A 21,004-nucleotide genomic window follows, 5' to 3' on the forward strand; every position below is an offset into this window, starting at 1 on the left:
CGCACCCCCCTCCACGCACCCCCTCCCCCCACGCACCCCTCCCCACGCACCCCTCCCCCACGCACCCCCTCCCCCACGCACCCCCTCCCCCACGCACCCCCCTCCACGCACCCCTCCCCCACGCACCCCCTCCCCCACGCACCCTCCTCCCCCCCACGCACTGCCATCCCCCACGCACCCCCTCCACACACCCTCCTCCCCCACGCACCCCCTCCCCCACGCACCCCCTCCCCCACGCACCCCCTCCCCCACGCACCCCCTCCCCCACGCACCCCCTCCCCACGCACTGCCCTCCCCCACGTACCCCACACGAGCAACGGGACCCCCAGCGTTGGGTCCGACCACACGCGAGCACAGTGAGGAAGTGGCGAGGAGATGGGCAGCTAATGAGGAGTCTCGATTTAAAGCTTTCGTGACTGCAAGGATTCATCTTCTTTGGTTCTTTCGGTAAAGTCACGTAGAATGAGAATAAAATAATAAATTGATCAGATAAAATAACACAATAATATTCTCACGACGTTTCGGCCACAACACAAGCGGCCTTCATCAGGTGAAGGGACGAGACTGTCTGGAGGACAGCGCTGGAGTGAAAAAGCCACGCTCAGATCACGACCTTTAAGCTGTGTGAGAAGAAACAAAGCGCCTTGACAAAGGAATTAGCATATAATTTAGCATTGAAATGGCTGAGTGATTAGCTTGTGACTGGTCACAGAAATGGCTATGTGTATGCTTTTGGCCATGTTTTTGTTTATTGTAGTACGGAGTTAGACTGATGGCCTTAATCTTAGTTGTCTTGTGGTTGTTGTTGTTGTTGTTATTTGACTTGCATCCCACTGGGATTATTGCACACAGCGTTGGTGTACGGTGCTATTTTAGGAGTATTTTGATATTTTTTTCCTTGATTTTCTGTTTGCACAGTCACCATAGTCACTTTAAGATGTTTGTCTTGTTCATGTTTTTTGTTTGTTGCGGTTGCACCCGATTCAAGAGCCGAATGGCTCACAGGGCTATACCAAATAAATGAACTATGAACTATCTATACAGCGCAGAACACTGACTTACTGCGCCAACCTCCGTGATATTGGGCTAACACCGTCACGGGGGGGGGTCGTCACGGGGGGGAGGGGGGGTCGTCACGGGGGGGTCGTCACGGGGGGGGAGGGGTCGTCACGGGGGGGAGGGGGGGGTCGTCACGGGGGGGGGAGGGGGGAGGGGTCGTCACGGCGCGCGCTGTCGCCCAATAAAACCGCGGCAAGCCCCGGCTTCTTGAAGTGGCGGCCCAGAGCGGCTGAGCGCCGCCAATGCCGCGGGGAGGAGAAACCTCGCGCGGGGAGGGAGAGGGGCGAGCGCCCTCCGGGTCTTGCGTCGATGCGCTTTGAGGAGTCGCGAGGGGGGTTCGTCACGGCGACGGGAGCCGCGGCGTCTGTGTGTGAACACGTGGTTTGTTCACAGCGGTTACAGCCACCAACTGAACCGGTCCTGGGCCTCCCCTAGGTCGACTCAGCCTCAAATTAGTACCTGGTGCGGTGTGTAAACCACATCGCCACCGGGGATACAAAGGTGGCCGAGCGTGGTACTGGCCACCCCACCCCCCTTGTGTATAGTGTCGGCTTTCATAGGTTATCGCTAAGAGCGTGGCCCAACAGTATGTAGAGGCTATACAGGAGATCTTTGTTTATGCACAACGTGTGCATTCACATCTGTGTTGACGTGAGTGCGTACGCGTTTGTGTTGGTGGTGTTTGGGCAGCGGTCGTGCAGTGATTAAAGTGCACTGCGCTATGAACCCGGTGACCCACGTTTGATTCCGCTCACGGCCACCAACATCAGTGACAATTACCTGAACCGGTCCTGGGCCTCCCCTAGGTCGACTCAGCCTCAACTGATTTTAGGGTTTGATGTGTAAACATGAGAACAGGGCAGCCAAAGACGGCCGGACGTGGTGTTGGCCACCTACCCCCTCGTGTGCCGTGGGGGTCCATCGTGAGCCCTCTCTAACAGCACTTGCCACAGCAGTCTATTGAAGGCTTTACGGGGATATTTGTATGTTGTATCTATGTCTGCCTGTTCGTCCGTCGACGTGTGTGTAACGTGCCAACACCAGTGACGAGTATCTGAACCGGTCCTAGGACACTCCTAGTTCGACTCAGCCTCAAATGAGTACCTGGTGTATAGATCGCTACTAGGGAGACAAAGGCGGCCGGGCGTAGTGTTGGCTACCCACCCCTTCGTATGCAGTGCCGGCCTTCATAGGTGCTCGCTAACAGCGTGCCGTCTCTGTGTGTCCCTGTCCCACGAGCCGTCTCTGTGTGTCTCTGTGTGTCTCTGTCCCACGAGTCGTCTCTGTGTCTCTCTATCCCACGAGCCGTCTCTGTGTGTCCCTGTCCCACGAGCCGTCTCTGTGTGTCTCTGTGTGTCTCTGTCCCACGAGCCGTCTCTGTCTGTCTCTGTCCCACGAGCCGTCTCTGTGTGTCTCTGTCCCACGAGCCGTCTCTGTGTGTCTCTGTCCACGAGCCGTCTCTGTGTGTCTCTGTCCCACGAGCCGTCTCTGTTGTCCGCCCCGACAGGACCAAGGCTCTGGTCCCTGGAGCTGCTTGCCGCCGTCTGTCTGGTCATGGGAGGCCACGATAAGATCCTCGCTGCCTTTGACAACTTCAAAGAGGTGACAGGACCCTGCCTCGCTCGCTGCTCGTTTCCATGCACGCGATCGGTGTGAGAATTGTAATTCGCCATCACGCCAAGACGCGCACCCACAGCTGAAACGCGCACCAACACTGCTTTAATTTCACTTTAATTTAAGCCACTGGTTGGATATTCCACCAATGGACGAGCGAACAAATACGCGTGCGTCCGTACGATTGCACTTGGAAATGTAGGTTAATCCGCTTGTGAGCGAGTCTGCTGGCGCGGGGCAGAAATCGACCTCCCAGCAGCTCTGCCAGAGGAGGCGATCAATGATTAATCTTGGCCCTGAGCAAGGGCAGTGCTGTCGGGTGAACAAGCGTCTCGCCCCGTCACCCCCCCCCCACCACCTTCCCGGGAGCAGCGGGTACAGGGGGCATCTGCCGCTTATGCTCCCACCGCTGGACTCTAAAGCTCAACTCAGCTTTTTATTTCACCACGTAGTTCTTGTTCATAAGCGACCTGGCCACTTCAGATGATAGCTCGACGAAGTGGGGCATCATGTGGAGAAAATGTTGGCAGCCAAATACTGTAAAGCGCGTGTTCATAAATGTGGAGGGAAAAATGAGGAGGACCTGGAGAAAAAATCCGCGCAACCACGGGGAGAACATATAAACTACTCATTGGTTTTTTCGGTAAAGTCACGTATGTAGAAATACAATAAAATTATATTTTAAAAAAACAATCACGACGTTTCGATCACAACGCAAGCGATCTTCATCAGGTGTCAATAACAAATCACGGAGGTAAATACAACAAAAAGATGAGAGACGAGAATTCAACAAACCTGAAAAAACATTATGTGAAGCACATCCAGTCAGGCCAACAACACAGTTAGACACTTCCTGGCGGACCACGAATTTCAGAAGAGTGTTAAATTTCGTGTTCAACCTTTGGATTGCACATACCAGCATAGATAGAATGAAAAATACTAGGTACACGGTCGGTAGAAATACATATACAAGTCCACCAAGAGGTAAGGAGGGAGGAAAGACGGACAGGGAGGCAGAGAGAGAGGGGGGGGGGGGCGGAGGGATGAACAGAAGCTTAAATAGGAAATACGGTTGGAGGGGGGGAGGGGCCAGAGCGAGAGCGGCAGCTAAAAAACACGCAACATCCTACACATACAAAACGGCAGCTCAAAAAAGGACCACCTCTTGTTAATACAAAACGGCAGCTCAAAAAAGGACCACCTCTTGTAAATACAAAACGGCAGCTCAAAAAATGACCACCTCTTGTTAATACAAAACGGCAGCTCAAAAAAGGACCACCTCTTGTAAATACAAAACGGCAGCTCAAAAAATGACCACCTCTTGTAAATACAAAACGGCAGCTCAAAAAAGGGCACATCTTACACATAATTACAACGGCAACTTCCCTGTAGAAGTGTGATAATAAAGTATTACAGCTTTCGTGACTGCATAAAATTACTCATTGTTTTTTTTCGGTAAAGTCACGTATGTAAACTCCAAATATGCACGTGTCAAGGTTGGAATCGAACTCAACGACCTCCTGTACACCGGGCAAGGTAGTTAACATCTCGCCACCGTGGCGCCCCCAGAGGTCAAAGTCAATTCCGTCTATGCCACGTGATTCCATATCTCGTCATTCAATCGTTTTGTTCCTTTATGTTCTTAAAGTCACTTTCGAGTACCCCCCCCCCCCCCCCCCACCTTAACGAAGCGTCGTTGAGAACTCCGTGCCAGACAGCACGGGAACGCAAGTCCTGGGTGTGAGTAGCTACGAGAAAATAGCCGCTTGTGTTTTGTGGGTTCCAAATTCTCTTGGAATAAGCTCATGGAGATGGGGAGTTAATTTCAGAGACGTTTTCCGGGGAATGAGTAAAAAAGCAGACGGTCGTTCACCACTGGATGCTCCACCCTTTGAAGCTGTTTTCAACTACGGAGTGTCCATTGGGGATACAACGGGGCTGCCCAAAGCTTCCTGAGACCACGTGGGCCTACGTGGGGCTACTCGAGGCTGTGACGAGGCGAGGGCAGTAGTGTGGGCAGGTGAAGGTGTGTGCCCCCCGTGGTAAGCTGTCCTGCCCCAGCCACCCCAACACCCCCTTGCGTCCCACAGGTGTGCGCGGAGAGGTATCGATTTGAGAAGCTCATGGAGTACTTCAGGATCGACGACACCAAGGTGGACTTCATGGTGAGTGTGCTCGGGATGGACTCGTGGTGAGTTTACCGCGGTGCGAGGAATTCGCTTCGGGCGAAGCGAGGAGCGATTGAACACGAAGAGGAGGTGTGGAGGAGATGAAGCAACGGGGGGCTAAGCGTCCAAGGCTGCGTGGGTTTAGGATAAGCGGTGGTGTGACGGACAGTGTTAGGATCTGAGTGTGTCAGTGGCTCAAGGCTTAGGAAGGATAGGGTTATGACCATGGTTTGGGTGTGATTGTCTCGTGTGGTCAGGGCTGTGGTTAAGGTGTCAGTGGATAAGTTGGTTCGGGTTGTGGTTGGGGTCTGATTGACTCCCGTGCTCCACTGACGAACTGTGTGCTCCTGCGCTCCGCGGCGGGTTCACAGCCCCCTCTGTCGGCCATTCTCAAGAGACGCCGCTCTTCTCTTTCTCGCACCCTGCCTCCAACCCGCACACCTGCGCAGGTGGCGTGCATGCAGTTCATCAACATCGTGGTGCACTCCGTGGAGGACATGAACTTCCGCGTGCACCTGCAGTACGAGTTCACTCACCTGGGGCTGGACGGTTACCTGGAGGCACGCGCGCTCCTCTCTCTCCCGTCTCACCTCTCACTTCCGTCTCACCTCTCCCTCCCGTCTCACCTTTATTTAAACTGCAGGAGGAATCATATGAGCTATGAAGCTCTTTTTCACGGATGTGCAGTATGGGCTGGTCAGCATTTATACACGCCACCGTCGTTATAAACCACTGATGTGTACCTTTTCATCGCCACCACCACCACCACCGCGCTGCTCCTGTCCGACCGCCGCCAACGCGTGCAGAGGTTGAAGAACACGGAGAGCGAGCGGCTCCAGGTGCAGATCCAGGCGTACCTGGACAATGTGTTCGACGTGGGCTCCCTGCTGGAGGACGCCGACACCAAGACGGCCGCGCTGGAGCGCGTGGGCGAGCTCGAGGAGCAGCTGGGCATTGTGAGTCTCGAGAGGGAGAGAGGGACGCCTGACTGGTGCCCGCGGAGCCAGCGGTGTGACCGCAGCGCGTGGCGCAGGACGAGTTGCCCGAGGAGGGCTCTCTGATGTGGTCGCGTCGTGAACGACTGCGCGGGCTGTGGTCTTGTGCACGGTTGAAGGAAAAAGAAAAAAATAATCGGCACGTTCTCCATTGGAGCTGCATCGTGATGGAAATGAGACCTCGACTTGCCCCTTCCATTCCTGTGCTCTGCCCTCTTTTTGGTTTTGTCACGTTGGTCACTCTTGCAAGATGAGACTCCTATCCCGATTATTGTTAATTCTCGCCCGGATAAACAAAATAAACTTGAAATTCCAACTTGAACCCTGGATGCGTCCGGGCGTTGCAAATCTTGAAAGCTAAGCAGCCTACAGAGCCTGGTTGGTACTCGTGAGGCTGGAGCCACGCGTGGCTCCGCTCTCCGTGGTGACGCGTAGTCCCGCTCTCGCGTCCCCAGGCCCGCGGGAGACTGCGGGACACGGAGGACGAGGCCCTGGTGCGGATCGTGGACTTGGAGCAGCAGCTCTGCAGGGCCAACGAGCAGCTGGTGGCCAGCAAGGTAGGGCTCTGCGGAGGCCACGGGAGTGACCTCAGAGGGCATATAGGAAGGGAGCAACGGGGAAGGACACCAGAGACGTACTCAAGCACCATAGGTGTGACCCCAACTCCAACGGGCCCTGGCCACTCCAGGGGGCCCCAGCAGCTCTGCCTGTACCCTGCCCCCCTCTACCCCGATTGACCCCTCCCCACCACCACCACACCGCCCCCCCCCCCACCCCCCAATTCCTTCCAGGAGCTGAACCGGGAGATGAGCTGCCGCGTCGTGCAGCTGGAGCAGCGGCTCAAAGAGACCGAGGCGGCTCCTGGGCCCCCCGCTGTGAGGACGAAGGGGGCTCCCGACTGCAGGCCTGCATCTGCGACCCAGGGCCCAAGGCCACCAGCGTCCCCGACGCCCGCATCCCAGGACGGTGCGGCCCCGGGATGCATCCACGCGCGAGGGGTTAGCCGAAACTCCTGGACGTCTGTGAAAAGGAGTTTCGCGTCTCGTGGGATTCCTCCACTCCAAATCAATATCCTGATTCCAATGTGTCGCGCTTCGTGAGACGAGAGCTGCTGCTGTCTCGAGGCGCTGGCGACGCGGCGCGCTCTCGGCCGCTGCGTTAACTCGAGCGTTGGCGCGGCACTCATTTTCGTTGGCACACCTGCGTCAGTCGTGGAAACTTTCACATTTAAAGTCAAAACTCGTGTTTGTTTTACCAGGGAAGGCCCATCGAGCTCTACTGTATAGCTCTTTTAACAGAAAGCGATCTGGCCGCTAATGATCGCTGAGAGCGAAGTGGCTCATCACGGTGAAATGTATCGCAGCCAAATACTCTAAAGGCGTGCTTTGTTATGATTTTAAATGCCGAGGGAAAAACCGGAGGACCCGGTGAAAATTCCACGCGACCACGGGGAGAACACACAAACTCCAAATATGCAGGCATCGTCAGGCACTGGATCAAACCCACCACCTCCTGTATACCAGGCGAGGTAGTTAACACCTCACCACCGTGGCACATTTCCTATGGCAGGACCACTCGCTCCGTAGAACCCCCACTGCTTCCATCCCAACCCCCTCTCCCCGTGGTGCTAAGGCCGCCTCCTCTCCCCAACCCCCCAGAGCCCGGTGCAGGAGTTGCTGCCCCGTCAGGCAGAGGCCGGACACCTCCGGCAGGGGGCGCCGCGGCTCCGCCTGAGCCGTCGGCCCTCGGCTCCTGCGCCCGGGAGTCGGGGCCCCTTCCTGCCCACGAGCAGCCCGCGGGCGAGCCGCCGGCGGAGCCCCCGGCAGGGCCCCCACCGCCTCCGCCGCTACCACCTCCTCCTCCGCCTCCTCCTCCGCCACCCGGAGCACCGCCACCGCCAGGGACGGCGACGGAAGCGAGAGGTGCGCTCGTGAATTGGGCGTCGTCGCTCAGCAGCGTTCCAACCGGCAGCATCGGTCCGCCGTCCACCCGTCGAGCCGCAACCTCTGCCCGTCGGTCGATTCACCCATCCATTTGCTCCGCGTAGCTCCATCCATCCACCCGTGCATTGTAAATCAATCCGTCAATCATCCATCCTTCCACCCAGATATGTCTTCATCAATCCGTCCACCGTACGAATCCACGGACAGGCATAGACATGCGGCGATTGTGAATTGAGGATGATGATGATGGTGGCCGTGGTGACGATATGATTCAGCTACACTAGATCATCACAAGGTCCGCAGTGAACTTATATGAGCTTCCATGCAGACGGACATTTACAAATCCCGCGATTTCCGCGTGTGGTTAAATTCCATCGCAATGCGTCCATCGCGTCTAATGCGCTGCGTGTGCGCGCGTGCGCGCGTGTTTGTGCGCGTGCGTGCGTGATTGTGCGCGTGCGTGTTTGTGCGTGCGTGATTGTGCGCGTGCGTGTTTGTGCGTGCGCGTGATGCGGCCCCCTCCCCCCTTGCCCTCTGAGCTGCCCGCGCTGCAGCGCCCCGCGTCAAGACGGCCGTGGTGCCGCGGTTCCGCATGCCGGCCTTCAACTGGGCCGCGCTGCAGCTGGCGCAGATCCACGGCACAGTCTTCCACGAGCTGGATGACGAGAGGGTCCTGCAGGTGCCGAGACGGCCACCCCCGCCTCTACCCCCCCACCCCCCAAACAAATGCGCACACCATGTGCAGCAAGTATGGCGTGCACAGTATGTGAGATGGATGGGTGGAGGGGGGGGTGGGTACTCGTGCGTTAACTGGTGAAAGCTCACACGTCCATCTACTAAATTACTCGTCCAGTCACCCAACTCGTGCACCCACTCAACCAGACACGCACTCAGCCACTCGCGCAACCACTCAACCGGACACCCACTCGTTCGCTGATCTTCTCACTCACGCGGTAATCTATTAACCTTCTCAACCACTTACTCACACGTCCGTCTACCCGCCCACTCACGAATCCATTAACCTCAACACCTCACTCATTCAATCGCTTATTTACTTGATCACTCACTCACTGATATGCTCACCTACACCCCCCCCCCCCCCACCCCCAATCTCTTACCGATGCCATACGCCGGCACGGACAGGAGCTGAACATGAGCGAGTTTGAGGACCTGTTCAAGACGCGCGCCCAGGGCGGACCCACGCGGTCGCCGTGCCGCGCCGCCGCGACGCGCTCCCCAAGCCGCCGTCTCGTCGTCATGGACTCGCACCGCGCCAAGAACCTCGCCATCACGTTGCGCCGCGCGGGCCTCCCTGACGGAGACGTCGTCACCTGCATAGAGAAGTGCGTCCGCCCCGCCGTTGTGTCCCCTGGACAGCTCGTGCACGCCTGGCGCGTGGCCGGATCTTTGTCTCGGTTTGTGTGTGGCTTAAACAGCGACTGGGACCGTCTGGCTCGATGACCTCAAACCTGTTTTGTGTCCGATTTAACAAGGTTGGCTGCGTACGGTGGAAAATAAGTTCAGCATGCATGCACAATTGCGTACCCGGCGCACCATATGTGGTTCGCCTCTCGCTCGCTGTGGCTGTGGCTACGAGACCCATGCCTCCGCCAGTCTGCCACGTGTAGCCCCAACTCGCGCTCCTTCCCGTTGTGCGTTCGCGCTGCAGCAACGGGTTCGTTAAGCGGTGTCCATATTCAGCTTCTCCGCTCTGACCGCCGGTTGCCGTTCGGCGCGCGGCACCGCGAGAGAGACACCGAGACCCCGACGCATCGCGTTCATGACCCGCGACTCCCGACTCTGACCCCGACCGCCACCCTGACCCCGTGGTCGCAGACTGCACGTGGGCCGCCTGCCGCTGGACTTCGTGGAGAGCCTGACCCGCCTGGTGCCCACGGAGGTGGAGGGCCGCCGCCTGCGCCAGTACGAGCGCGAGGGGCGGCCCCTCGGGGCGCTGCCGCCCGAAGAGCGCTTCATGCTGCGCCTGAGCGCCGTGGCGCGCCTCCCGCAGCGCCTCGCCGCGCTCGCCTTCATGGGCAACTTCTCCGACAGCGCCTCGCGTCTCCTGCCGGTCTTTGTCTCTCTCTCCCTCCCCGTGTCCATCGGAGGGCGGGGGGGTCATAGGGGTCCTGGGGGGCTCAAGACGTAACACGCATGCCGTAGCCGCTTCCCGCTCCACCAACCCAAAAACACGAACGTCCCTTGACTTGAACGTAAACTCATCGGTTTTGACATCGACTGCGCTTTGATAATTGTTATGATTCACGTTTATTCAGCCAGGAAACCCGCGCTGTGTGCTTCGGGAGCATGCTGCCAGGCTTCACGGTAGTGCACAATGTTACCAATCGCGTGAGACCTTCTGCTGGTCCAGTGGCAGTTGTTGAGCAAAGCCTGACTGCTGATGAGACCCAGAAGGTTGAAACTGGTTCAGAGTTTTTTGCTCGCTTAAAATCCTCTGAGGATATTGGTTCGTCAATCCAATTGAGCCGATGGAACTAAAACATACTTGAATGCGGAGGCACGGGACGCCAAGCTCCCGCTCGTGGTTGCTCTTATTACGTGGACATGTATAGCAGCCAGATACTCCAGACGCAGAGAGTGTTTGGGGGCTCACAAATTCCCTTGGTTGGCAACGCGTTGACGCGGCTCCGCACGCCCCGCGTTGCCCAATCAGAGCGCGGGCACGCAGGAGTGCTCAGCTCTACCGCACTCATGCCACATCCCTGCACGTGCTGTTCTCACGGACCTCTCCAGTACCCACTTAGTACGGCTAAAATGCTTGCAGTGATGGGAAAAATAATGCCGTTTGTGGGCTGTTACGAAGCCTTCCAGATATGCCCCTGGAATCGTGCTGGCTCTCCAATACGAGTTTGAAGCCCGGCTATTTAGAACAAAATACTTTAAAACCACGGCGAGGCACGCAAACGTGTGCTTGGAAGTCTCGCAAATCTCTATGTGATCCACCGACCCTTGCCTCCAATGCGCTGGAGCAGAGATATGGCACCACGCACCTTCACCTGGCGCGCACCTGGCATCTCCCGTGTTCCATTTGGTTGTGTTCCAGCACACTAGTGTTCATTCTCTTACATCACTGGCCCTGTGTCTGCTTCTGGTCCGTCACACGTGTTCTGTGTGTGCATCTGTGTCCGCCCGCATCTCCCGAATCCTCAGCAACTCAACGCAGTCATCGCGGCGTCTCTGTCCCTGAAGTCGTCGCAGAAGCTCAAGAAGATACTCGAGGTCCGTCTCGCTCTCTCTCTCTCACCGCAGCGCTCCTCATCCCACACTCCTAACCCCCCGCTCATTCCCCGCTCACCCCACACCTCTAACCCACTCTCGCCCCACTCCCACATCGGCCGCAACTATTGCAGATCGTCCTGGCCTTTGGGAACTACATGAACGGCAGCCGGAGAGGAGCCGCTTACGGATTCAAGCTCAACAGCCTCGACCTGGTGAGGGAGTCGAACTGGAACACGTAAGGTCGTGGCCACGTGGGGGACCTTGGATGGGGGGTGACCTGGCGACTCGCCGGCCTTAATTTAACTCAGATCCCGACACGAACTCCCTGACTCGAGTTTAATCCCCAGCCACGGTTCACATCAGTAGCGAGTGATATCCGAACCGATCCTGGGCCTCACCCACGAAGACTCATCCTTAAATGACTACCTGGAGCATTGGGGACACATTTGCGGTCGAGCTTGGTGCTGACCTTACCACCTCCGTACACCTTTCAAGCCTCAATAGATGCTCGCTCACAGCACTTGCCCCAACATACCGATATGGCTCCACACGGGATCTGTGTGTGTGTATGTTCGTTGCTCATGTATCCATGTACTTTGTGTCCGTATGTGTGTACACGTGTCCATGTGTCCGTGTGTGTACGCATGACCATGTGTATATGCGCGTTCGTGTACCGATGTCCGTGCGTGTGTGTACGCGAGCCTGTGTGTCCATGTATATGTGGCCATGTGTGTGTACGCGTGTCCATGTACGCGTGTCCGTGTGTCCATGTACGCGTGTCCGTACGTGTGTTCGCGTGTCCGTGTGTCCATGTACGCGTGTCCGTGTGTCAATGCACGCGTGTCCGTGTGTCCATGTACGCGTGTCCGTGTGTCCATGTACGCGTGTCCGTACGTGTGTTCGCGTGTCCGTGCCCGAGTGCTGCTGAAGCTGCTGGACACCAAGTCCACGGACCGCTCCCGCACGCTGCTGCAGTATCTGACGCGCGTGGTGCGCGAGCACTACCCTGAGCTCAGCGCCTTCCACGCAGAGCTCCAGTACCTGGACAAGGCGGCCTCAGGTGCGACCGTGGGTGGGGGGCGCGGTCGTGGGTGGGGGGCGCGGCGGGGTGATTGGGGGGTGGTGTGGCAAGGGGCAAGGGGAGCGGTGGAAATGAGGGGGTGGGGGGCGGGGTGAATTGGGGGATGGTGGGGGCCAGGGTCGGGTCAACATTCATATCGGCAGGCGTGCCACGCGTGCAGGAAGTGTGGGGTCGAGGTTAGGGGTCGAGGCTAGGGTTCAGAGACGATGTTAGGAGACGAGGTTCGGGGTTCAAACAATGAGGAGTGGACGCATGTCCCAGGGCTATCCAACACGAGCTGGAAGCTACCGAACAAAGACGTTCAGGGCGCCACTGCGGTGTGAGGTCTTAACTCCCTCACCTGGTATGTAGGAGGGCGCGGGTTCGATCCCGACCCTGACGATGCCTGTTAATATTTGGAGTTTGCGTGCCTCTCCCTGTGGTCGCGTGGATTTTTCTCAGAGTCTTCTGATTTTTCCCTCCACATTTGGAATCAACACGCGTTTTCGAGTACTTGTCTGCAATACATTTCCACGTGATGAGCCACTTCTTTGAGCTATCATTTGTGGTCAGCTCTCGTCTGAAAAAGAGCTATACAGCTCGGTGGGCCTTACCTGCTAAAATAAAAAAATAAGTTTTGTTTTAGTCTGTTGTCTTAAGTGGCGGTCGCATGCTCCGTCATAACAGCTGCGGTGCATTCGTGCTGACGGCCAGCTGAGAAGTGCGCCGCACGTCTCCGCGACGTTGGGCGCCAGAACTACGGTATTGACCGTTCGCGCTGGAGAGTTTTCTCATCGACGAAGGTTTATGCCACGTGGGGTGCAACGCCGGGGACGCGCAGCAGCCGTTGACAGGCGGTACACTACGAGAACCGCTTGAGTCTCCGGGTTTGCGCGTTTGACTTCATGGGAGGCTTAATCGAGACGGGTCAACCAAGACCTCCACATCGTTCCTCACTGCCGACTTAAATCCCGATCCCCCTTCTGGGACCACGCTGTTCTCGCCATCCGAGAATCACGCTCGGACACGGAGGAACGCCGCTGGCAAGCAGTGGAACAACGTGGGCGTCCGGAATAAGCGCTCCTATCTAGACCCAAACATCGTCGCGTCTCCTCCTGTCGTTGAAATTCCTCCTCAAAGACACCGGCGGTGTGACCATCGACCGCACGGGAACATCCAGCAGGCCGATGCGCACACCTCCTCCATTAACGTCAAATTTAGTGATAAGCCACAGAAGTGAAATTGTGGCCATGCATCCCAAACTACGGACTACGTAGTAAACCCACGGTAGTCCTTAAACGGAGGAGGTACATCAAAACAATACTCTCTTTCTGTCTCTCCTCAAGCCTCTCGTCGTGGCCAGCAGACCTCGACATTGGCGTTTAGCTCCTGAACATATAGCTGCGACCATGCGCAAGAAAAGAGTGGCTGCTTTGAGAAGGTGCCGAGCGTCGTCTTTACCGACGCTCTTTGTCATCGTCGCTACACGAATGATGCCCGCGGCCATGCCGAGCGAGGGGAGTGAACGCGGCCGGAGAGACCGCGTGCTGCCCTTCGGGGCTGTGGAGGCGGCGTGCCAGCTTATTGGCGCCACTGGATGAGGTCACGTCCACAGTGCGTGCCCGGACTGCGCGTGTCTTGTTATCAGCAGCAATGTTGCTGGACACCCCGTGTTTTATTATTCGCATTGGCCCTAGACGCCGCCCGTATTGCTTTCCTCGTGTCCGGTTTATCCGCATTATAACTGCACAGTCAGTGTTCTATTATTTGCGCGTTCCTGGCCCGCGAGTACTATACTATTCTATTTCTGATTTATATAGTGCACTTTCTAGGGCGCTTTAAAATGCGAGCCGACAGCGTTCAGTGAGGGAGGTGATGGAATGGATGGAGGGACAGGGGCTGGGAATTGAGCCGATGTTGCTGGGGTAGATAAAGCAGAATAAGGTGGAGTGTGATTGTGAGTGAGGTTGTCTGATGGATGGAGCGTGAATGAGAGGCAGTGGGGTATATATGGGGCACGTGAGTGAAGTGGTAAAATGGGCATGGATGAGGGTAAGTGAAGAGTGGTAGGGGCAGAGGTCTAGTGGCCGGATAGTTGAGTTGATGGATGAGCACAGCGTAGGGCTGGGGGAGAGATATGGTTAGGTGCACTTCGGAAGCGATACGTCAGAGTACCTTATTATCTGCATGTCTCTAGTATCTGTAGTGTCACTGGACGTGGTTTGCTTTATTATCCGCTTGTCCTCGTATCCGCACTATCACTGGACATAGCTAGTCCTGTCATCCACACATCCATCGTATCTGCAGTGTCGTTGGACAGCGTGCTGCTGGACGTGAAGGAGCTGGAGGACGGTATGGAGGCGACGCGCAGGGAGCAGGAGGCCGCGGGGGAACACGCGATCATCCGCGACTTCCTCGCACAGAACTCGGAGATGCTGCGCCGGCTCCAGAGAGACGCGCACGCCGCACAGGTGCGGCCTGGCGTACATACAAGCTGCCTTCAGCAGGACGATTGCAGACATCAGGCTGTGTTCGGGGTACTGTAGCTGAGTGGAGTCTGCATAATCCACGAGAGTGCACGTGGTTGTACTGGGGTAGCTGAGTGGAGTAGTCTGCTAGTTCCACCAGAGAGCACGTGGTTGTATTTGGGTAGCTGAGTGGAGTAGTCTGCTAGTTCCACCAGAGTGTGCGTGGTTGTATTGTGGTAGCTGAGTGGAGTAGTCTGCTAGTTCCACCACAGTGTGCGTGGTTGTATTGGGGTAGCTGAGTGGAGTAATCTGCTAGTTCCACCAGAGTGCACGTATTGGGGTAGCTGAGTGGAGTAGTCTGGTAGTTCCACCAGAGCGCGCGTGTTTTTCTTGGGGTAGCTGAGTGGAGTAGTCCGCTAGTTCCACCAGAGTGCACATATTGGGGTAGCTGAGTGCACTTGGGTTGTATTGATTGGGCAGTAATGATGATTTGCACCTCACCACCGTATTCACAGTTCAGTGGAGTCCATGATGGCTCCATTTTTGGAGGAAATATCTCCCACACAACTTCTTCCTCCTACTCCTTATCCTCTACGTGATGCTGTGGTTGATGTGGTTGGGACGTGGTTGTTGAGAACGATCCCCACTTTCGTCGGGGCAGCAGAGAGAATAGTCAAACTCTCGTGATAACCCAGGTTATACGACTTGCGGGTTTATAAATGTCCTTGCAGTAATCCCTTGCCAACCGCCAAATTAACAAACCGCGAGATTTGAGTGTCCGCGAATTAACTTCTGTATACCTGCTTACCAACCGCGAGCATCTCGGTTTGGAGTCGTGATTCACGCCGAGTCGTGAAATAATCATTGGCACCGCCGCGTAGCATCCGCAACGTTGCCTCTCGGACTCCCTCGAGGAGACGCGGAGGAGACACCTCTGGGTCTGTAGCTACCCAATCCTCGTTCTGATCCACGTTGCTACCTACCTCCGCCACTGGTCAGATTCACGCTCCGTCTCACGAAATAATTGTATATTTCACGTTTTTGATTTGCGTAATCGCGTTTTGTGCGTGAATATCACGTTGCGTGCCACTCAAGAATACATATTTTTCATATTTGTTTTTCTAAATGGATTGATGTAACTTTCAAGTGTGCCCCCTCCCCCATCATCACCATCAAAGGTAAATGCAATTTAATTGACCGTACTTTTCTTAATTAAACGTCTCAAATGCCACGTAAATTATCTTTAGTTAGTGTTCACCGGTTAATTTAGTGAACGCAAAAATGATTTACATGGGATTTCATAAGTTCACTCGCGACCTCGGCTTCCCCTCGCCCAATTTTCCCCATAAGGTCTTAGGTGTACCAATCTGGGGGGGGTTTTCAGGAAGCTCATCCTCGCGGTTGGCAAGGGATTACTGTACTCACTCGCATTACGATGGCCTCTGCCTGTGATCTCTACTCAAGCCGTGTGTGTAGGTATTGGGGTAATGCATCTCAATATTTGTGTAATGAGGAGCGATGTGAACAATTTTCTTCTCTGACGGATTTTAATGTTAATAGAAACTGCATGCGTGGGCACGCACACGCACGCGTGTGTGTGCGTGTGTGTGTCATGGGGAGCGGTGGTGTAACGGTTAGCGCGCTGCCCTACAAAACCCGGTGACCCGAGTTCGATTCCTGCTCACGTCCAACACCATTGACGATTATCTGAACCGGTCCTGGGCCTCCCCTTGGTCGACTCAGCCTTTAATGAGTACCCGGTGCGGTGTGTAAACATCGCCACTCGGGAGACAAAGGCGGTCGGGAGTGGTGCTGGCCACCCACCCCCTCGTGTACCGTGCCGGTATTCATAGGTGCTCGCAAACCGCACTTGCCCCAAGTCTGTCAAGGCTATTAGGGGTATATTTGTCTTTGTGTGTGAGTGTGTGCAATGCCTGGGCACTTTTCAAGCCTCTCATCTCACTCTCGTCTCCTCCTCCTCCTCGCACTCGCCTACCTCTTTCCCCTCTCAGTTGATCCTACTCCTCTCCACATGCTGTGCTACCTGTCCCCTCATATTGTCACACTCTGCTGAATTCCTTTAGACCCAGAATGGAATTTGCTGCGGATACACATGGCACATGCTACATTGGCACATGCTACGTGGCACGTGGTGCCTGTGTAGCGCTTCCAAACTGTGGAACGTCGATGCACATTACATTATTTTGGAATGACTTTTTAAGCGAACTCGGGGGGGGTAGGGGGGGGGTACACACGCACACAAACGATAGACGTGAAGACTTCTCAAGGGGTGGATTCAATTTATTCTCTCGAACATTGCCGCGCGCAGCTTTCAGCCCACGTGCCAGAGCACGTGGGTCGTCCGCCATCGCTCCCGTCGATGACTGCCTTCACCATCGCCCCTGGTGATCAAAGTTTACATAAACACAAGTTGTTTCCCGCCAAAATACTATAGTCCCCTATTTATCCACTATGCACCGTAAAGATACAATGTCATTAACAGTATTAACCAATATTAATGTCTTTCGCTATGTTAAGTCTCATTTTAAAAATACTCAACATAATGGCCACCTTAGTGAACTAAGCTCTTTAACATTGACGTACGATTGCGATCAGATACAGTACCATAAATCGTTCTACGACAACCACATTAAAGCAAGATGCACTCTTCTGCTACTGACTCAACTATGAATATAAACACCACAGCCATCATAGTGGTAGGAACCTCCTGGTTACACCAGCACACAGCAGATTATTGCGTCCGTCCAAAAATGGGAGGGGTGGGGCTGGGTGGAGAGGGGAGGGTGGGGAGAGGCTGGGTGGGGAGGGTGGGGCTGGGTAGGGAAGGGAGGGTGGGGAGGGGCTGGGTGGGGAGGGGCTGGTCACCCCGTGGTGCCCTTATAAAACTCAACGTTTAACCTACTCACGCCGGCTTGTGCCCGCCCTCACAGTCGGGCATATTTGCGGAATACACCACGTGGTGCCGTTGACCCTGGCCATTGACCGAGCAACCCAACGTTCCTACCAGCTCCCTCCGCAGGAATGTGTTATCCATTCAGTTAAACCGTTGAGAACTCGTTTAAGGGTCTAGTCACAGCGAGCATAAGGTATTTATTAGTTATTGTGTCACTGGGAAACGTTTTACTGTAAGAATTTGCAGCATTAACTGACCATTGTCTATATAAAGCACGTCAATTATAGACTTTTAACTGTCTTCTGCACTGTTGACCAGAGCCATACAGCACTCACAAAGAAGTCTTTAGAATAATCTAAGCTCTAGCTTTGTTACAATTGATCCTGAAATGTACATGTTAAATTCCGTAATATGCTTTGAAAGACTTTGTAATTTCACGGACGCCATCTCGCTTCGAGCATGTTCAGACAACTGTTGACTTCTTTAGCAAATACCTCCCGCAATAACAGATTATAACATTCTTACCGATCTCTACACCACAGCTATCGTGTCTACGCTCGATGTTCCTTTTCAGTGACTCGAGGACACGTACCTTGACATAGGCAAATTCTGCTTGCCACATGGTACGTGGTTCATGTCACGTGGCACATGGTAAACAGCACAAGCCATGTCGTGGCACACAGTACATGGCACCTCCTGCTTGGCACGCGCTCCGTGACGCGTGTGCGACGTGCCGCCACACGGTACGTGGCGCCCGGCGGATGCGCACGGTGCCGCCTGTGCTTGCACGTGTCTCCGCGCGAGACAGGAGGCCTACTCCGCCGTGGTCGAGTACTACGGCGAGGAGCCCAAGAGCACGCCGCCCTCCGCCTTCTTCCCGCTCTTCGCGCGCTTCGTGTGCGCGTACAAGGTAACCCGCGGCCCCTCCACGCTCCTCTCCCCTTTATTTTGGGGGGATCGGCAAAGCGGGGTCGGGTGGGGGGTGGGGGGGCGGGGGACAGGTTGCAGGCGAGCAGCGCCGGCAGTCGGGACAGGGGGTCTGACGGGCCCCCCCCCCCCCCCGTGTCTGCGCGCCCCAGCAAGCGGACGCGGAGGACCAGGCGCGCGACAAGCAAGATCAGAGCGCCGGAGAGACGCGCGGGGCCGGGAGGGGCGCACGCGGAACCGACGATAGCGGCACCGGCGGCGGCGCGGTGAGATGAAGACGCGCGAGGCAAACACGCGCACACGGATAGACATACATACACACGCGCGCCTGCACACACGCACGCACCAAGACAAAGATCCGCCGTATATCCTTTAAACAGTCTGTGGAGACAGGTGATGTTAGTGAAGGCCGGCACGGTGCAGGACCCAGGTGGCGTACCCAGAGCCTCCAGTGCCGGATTATCCGCGTAGCAAAAGTAGCTACATATGCTACGGGCCCCGCACTTTCAAGGGCACTGCACTAAATGCTTCCAAGCATTTTTACGCTGCTCCATTACTATAGTACTATACCGCCTTCAACTTTTATGAACGACTGGGTGTTTAAGGCTAGCGATTTGTCGTATTATCTGGCTGTATAGCAAATGGAAAAATACAATTACTTTACTATGCTAGTTAAAAATTTGTGTTTTTCATATTTATGCCTTTTTTTTAGGGCCCCCTTATAACATATGCTACAGGCACCGCACTAGCTTCATCCGGCACTGAGAACCACGCGGGGCGCTTTTGTTTTCCGAGTGCCAACGTTCACATCGCAACCAGGTACTCATTTAGGGCTGAGTCAGCCTAAGGGTGGCCCAGGACCGGTTCAGACATTCGCCGCTGATATCTGTGGCCGGGTTCGTAGCGCAGCGCTGCTGACCCACTCCACTCACGCTCAGTAAGAGCCCACGTCCCCCGCTCACCTTCCCATCACCAGCCCGGCACGGGCACTGCGCATGGAAACGCGGTGCCCAAGCGCGCGGAGCTCGAACTCATTGCCGAGCTCAAGAGGAGGCAGCAGGCGAAGGAGCGCATCGTTTACGAGGGCAAAGACGGCGCCATCGAGGACATCATCACAGGTGCGTGCTGCCTTCGCCGTCGTCGTTACGACAATCATCATGCTCGTCATCATAACAAGCGCTAATGTCGAGGAGGGCTTCACCCAGCTTGACGCGCCAGTGAACCCAGTCGCCTTGAGCAGCAGCAGCAGCAGCAGGAGGAGGAGGAGGGAGGAGGGAGGAGGGTCTGGCGACCTTATGCGCCCTCTCGTTTTCCCAACCAGTAATTTGCATATAAGTTATTTTCAAGATATAAAATATAATTTCAGGTGCCCCCTCTCCAAAAAATGTATTTTATTAATTAAAAAAACACCTTGTGAAAGACCAAACGCAGAAGATCCATTGGTTTGATCTTCCACGAAGCTCATGGTCCACCCTAAACCGCATCCACTGCACAAACCATGGCAAGACGGCTTCTACTGGATGCACAAATGTAAAATTAAAAAAAACTCTCCAGTGTTGCGACTGTGGTCATCCAGACCAGACCGTACAAAAATAAAACGATGCAATTCCCGATTCACAAACACGAAGGAGACATCACAGCGATACGCTACTCGGCTTGCTCTTGACTCCGTTATTTAGGCTTGACCACCTGAATGTGAAATTGAAGTTGATGCTCTGCGCCTACATAAGCAGCTGTACGAAAGAAAAGATCCCCTGCTTATGTCTCCCCCCGTGGCCAACATCCGTGCCATAGAGCTCACCGCGCGCGGTGTATGCGCGCCTCCACCAGCCACTGGGTCTCCAGTGGATGGCTCTCGCCGTAGTTGAAAGGAAAATGACGATGGTGATGATGATGCAGCAGCGGTGATGCCATGGTGATGATGACGACGACGATGATGATCCAGTGATGATGGTGATGATGATGCAATGGGAATGATGATGATGATGACGACGACGATGATGCAGTGGTGATGGTGATGATGATGATGATGCAATGGGGATGATGATGGCCATGATGTAAACCGTTCCATCCACTGGTAGAGCGTGACGATGGGAGAACGCTATTTCGGAAGGAACGTCAAATTTAGCGAGAAACGATGTCTCGTTGAGAAATTATTCGCAGTCGTTGCGGTCGTAGTCTTTGTTGTCACCGTATTCGCATCGTGCGGTCGCGTGTTTAATTTATGATATAGCGAGCGGACACGTACGGGGAGGGGAAATGGGCAATTGCGTGCAGAGCGTCTCGTCTTCCAAGTCGCGTTTTAATAAACGCGCTATTTATAACTCCCTTCGAGCCCCACCTTGGCGGTTTCACGGTCTCCTCTGCCCGCCCACTGCCAGCGGGGCTGATGGCGCTTCTGATTGCCTCATTGTTTCCCCCCCTCTAATAACTGCCACCGCCGCCGCGTGTGTGACACCTATTTCTTCGCCCCCGCCCGCCCTCCCGCCTGCCACCACCAACCACCCCGTTTCCAAATGTCCTTCTCAACTCTCCTTCTGGCACACACGCGGGTGCGTGCGTGGGCGGCGTGCGCGGCGTCTGTGCGCGCGTTCTCGCGTGCGAGCGATTATGCGT

General features: G+C 55.4%; 1 pseudogene; it reads left to right on the top strand.

The window, feature by feature from the left end:
- Nucleotides 1-21,004, top strand: part of LOC116941088 (formin-like protein 3) — a 45,446-nt pseudogene that overhangs the window by 22,901 nt on the left and 1,541 nt on the right.

Source organism: Petromyzon marinus, chromosome 10 (genome assembly GCF_048934315.1).
Source record: "Petromyzon marinus isolate PM22_M1 ecotype Great Lakes invasive population chromosome 10, UKy_Petmar_22M1.pri1.0, whole genome shotgun sequence".
NCBI classification, from domain to species: Eukaryota; Metazoa; Chordata; class Hyperoartia; order Petromyzontiformes; family Petromyzontidae; genus Petromyzon; species Petromyzon marinus.